Here is a 4065-nt window from a genome sequence, read left to right on the forward strand (position 1 = left end):
GAAACGATCTAATTACTTTTTACATATGTTAAGCAGCATACTACATTGTATGATTTTTTCCTGTTAGAATGAAGTATTTCTTTTTGCATAGGAATAAGGATAAATGTAGTGCATCACACCACAGAACAGATGGACTAAGGTGGCAATGCACAGTTGCTACTGTATTTTAATAATGCAACAATATTAATACTGTATTAGTACTACAGCAATATTCCTAAAACATCAAACAAGATCTGGAAAGTTCTAGGAAAGATGAATTTTAGTTGGCATTTCTATATATTATGATAAAATTAATACAAACGTATTAAATATTGAAATAGTAATAGTCACAATCAGTAATAATTTTAGCTCAGTTGTACCCATGCAAATTCAGTGATTTCAATAGGGCTGCTGGAGTAGAACTGGGAGCAGAATTTGCTCGATGGCATTTACCATATTCTGAGCCTTCAGGATGTCATACATTCCAATATAAGTTAGAAATTCTGTTCTCTTAGGGCAGAATTCATCCCTCCCAACACAGTAATTGGGTTTTGTGCTGGGAACTAAGTGGGCTGGTACAGACAAAGTCTACCTACCCCTCTTTACAGCTTGGTATAGTGGCTGCTGACCCTCTGCACACATGGGGGAAATTCACTGCTGTGCAGGAGGACAGCAAAGAGCTATACCCCATATAAGCCTCCAAACTAGGATTCAAGGGCCCATTTCTGCAAATGTCAATGTGCATGAGTAACTCTGAGCAAGTGAATAGTTCTATTGAAGACAAAGGAATTACATATGTGTGGAAAGATACTTATGTACATACATAAGTGTGTTTGCAGGACTGGGGCATAAAGCCCAAATCCTCAACAGTATTTAGGCGCCTAACTCCTATGATTTCAGTGGGAGCTAAGCAGCTAAATACCATTGAGGGTATGGGCCTAAGTGCATAGGCCTTGTGCTGGCTGTCTGCACGAGGGCAAATTCCACCCCCAAGAGAGGAAATTTAAGCCACTGGATCCACCTCTGTGCAATCTGGAGGCATCTGGTGGTTTGCAAAGTTTTCTGTACTGGAGTGAATCACACACAAACACAGTAAATGGAAGTTCTATTTGTCATTTGTTCCTAGTTACTTGAAAGCCTTATTCCCTTAAAGTTAGTAATGCCCTTTCTTTCTATAATACTGATAGTATCTCTTTTATTCATCTAATAAAATAACTGTGCTCATATAGTACAGCATGATCCATCTGACAGTTCATGACACAGGCATTTTGCAAAAAGGAACTTAGATTAGCTTCTTGAAATGCTGTTCTATTTGTTAATTTTGAAAGAAAATGAAGTTTTCAATACATTTGAATTTTTTTACTTTTTCTCCTTTTTCACTTAATCAATTTTAAATGATTTATTCTAAACAAAATTAAAAATTTCATTTAGAAAAAAATTATTTGGATTTTTTTTCTATTTTACTTTCTCCCCCTCTTCTCAAGTGAAAATAAGGTAGAATGCTAAAAAAAAAAAAGGCAACAGACTGCTTTCTCTCATTTTTACACTTTTTTTCTATTGGAAAAATGCAAAAAAGCTTTAAAAGTTTAACTTTTTAACTTTACAAGGGAAACACATAAAAAAAAGTGAGAGGAAGTGGATTTTTCCTCCTTCTACTTCCAGTAGGGGGCAATTAAAAAAATGGGGTGGATGAGGAGGATAAATAAAATTGCAAGAAACTGGGAACTTCCCCACTATTTCCCCCTGCCAATGTTTTTTTAAATGACATGTTTTTCAAAATATGTCAAGAAAATTGGTTGAATTCCCCCCAAACATCCCCCATTTGTCTAATCCCTGTTTTTTTAGTGGGCTTTCACTGGATAGTAAAGAGAACTAGAGACATGCAATACTGATTGTTTAGCTTGGCAGAGGTTCATGCAAACACTTAATTTTGTATGCAGTGTTATCCTGTCTCCTAGAACTGGAAGGGACCTTGAAAAGGTCATCAAGTCCAGCCCCCTGCCTTCACTAGCAGGACCAAGTACTGATTTTGCTCCAGATTGCTAAGTGGCCCCCTCAAGGATTGAGCTCACAACCCTAGTTTAGGAGGCCAATGATCAAACCACTGAGCTATTCCTCCTCTATTGTAGCTGTGTTGGTCCCAGGGCATTAGAGAGACAAGGTGGATGAAGTAGTATCTTTTATTGGACCAAATTCTGTTGGTGAAAGAGTCAAGCTGCCTAAAGACAAAAAGATATTAACTAATCCACCTTGTTTCACTTTATGTTGTGTCATTTTGAGAAAGTCCTCTGCCTGGAGTTTCAGTCTGGGTTTTGAGTTTGAACAAACCCTATATCTAAAGCAGAACACAGGTGAAACCATGTAAAACTGCAGATTTCTTGTGATTCTGACAAAACCATAAATGGGCCTAGGTTTGTTTGAAAGGCTTGGAGGCAGGGCCGGCTCCAGGCCCCAGCACACCAAGTGCGTGCTTGGGGCGGCATGCCGTGGGGGGCGCTCCGCCAGTCGCCGGGAGGGCGGCAGGCGGCTCCGGTGGACCTCCCGCAGGCGTACCTGCGGAGGGTCCGCTGGTCCCGCAGCTCCGGTGGACCTCCCGCAGGCACGTCTGCAGGAGGTCCACTGGAGCTGCGGGACCGGCAACAGCCAGAGCGCCCCACCGCAGCGTGCCGCCGTGCTTGGGGCGGCGAAATTGCTAGAGCTGCCCCTGCTTGGAGGCTATAATGAATCTTGAAAAACCTAACTGGGGTTCTTCAGTTTGTAATGAAACTAAAAACAATTGGCACTGAGTTAGTTTGGATTTATGCTGGTGTAAGTGGGAGCAGAATTTGGCTCTAAGTACATATTGCATGGGTGTAGGGTTCATTACAAATGTAGGCAGTAAAGTCAATGGGACTGCTCATGTACTTAACTTAAGTATACACAAGTGCTATATGGATCAGAGTCATATTGCAGATATTTATCACAATGATGGAAAATTATTGCAAAAATGTGAGGAAAGAAAACAATTAAAGACAGCAGAGCTGTAATACTGCAAAAATAGGTAGAGATGTAGAGCCAAATTCTGCACTCTGATGCATGAGAACAACTTCCACTGATTTCTATAGAAGCAGCACGAGTGTAAATGAGTAGAGTTTGGCCTATTCTGTAAAGAAGAACAAAACATGCTAAAGTAGTCATTGATAAATCATTCTAAACAACATTCAGAAAGCCTCAGAAAGCCTTAAGAAACCAGAATTACAAATTTTAGAGGGAAATTTCCATTTCACGAGATCATCAACTCATGTTAAAAAGTTGACGTATAGGAATATCTGTTTTTATTTCTTAAAAATTCACAGTAAAGCATACCCCACAGATGCTGGCTGTAAAAACAAAAGTTTCATATAAAAATAGAACGTTATTTGTGCAACAAAAATACATTAAAAGATCTTAAGGTTGAAAGAGAGGCAAATTCATGTGCCATAACTGAAACTCCAACTCAGAAACACACAGATAATGTTAACATTATGGTTGTTCTCTATTGTGCTTAAGATATTGGAAGTTTCAATAAAGTTGAATTTTTTTATTGCAAATTTCTCTCAACTTTAATTTTTTAAAATAATTTTTGGCATGTTTTATTTTTAAAGTGATCATTAGTCGATTGTACAAATTTATATAAATCCTTCTTGCAGTTTCAAAGTATTGGATTGGATTTTCACTGCATGACTCATTAACGTCAATGGACATTACATGTCTAAAACCATATGCAGCACTTTGAAATTATATTCCTTAATGCAACTAACATTTTTATTATATTCAAGTCATGTTTTGGTTCAAAATCCTTGTTGAGCTACACAAATATGTGTAATGTACATGTGCAATAAATAATTTCAACTATTAAAAATTTAATCTCAGCTGTTTCAAAACATGTTTATTTTCTAAATCATTAAAATCTATTACTCTACATTCTGGACCGACTAACTAAAAAATGATCATTTTAATAAAAGAAGTACTGTCTGGAACATTTGCTATCAGTCAAAGAAATGCTGCCTGGAACATTTGGTTTTAATTATAAAACCACAATGTTTGTGATACAATTGTGCAAAGAAG

Source organism: Mauremys mutica, chromosome 2 (genome assembly GCF_020497125.1).
Source record: "Mauremys mutica isolate MM-2020 ecotype Southern chromosome 2, ASM2049712v1, whole genome shotgun sequence".
NCBI classification, from domain to species: Eukaryota; Metazoa; Chordata; order Testudines; family Geoemydidae; genus Mauremys; species Mauremys mutica.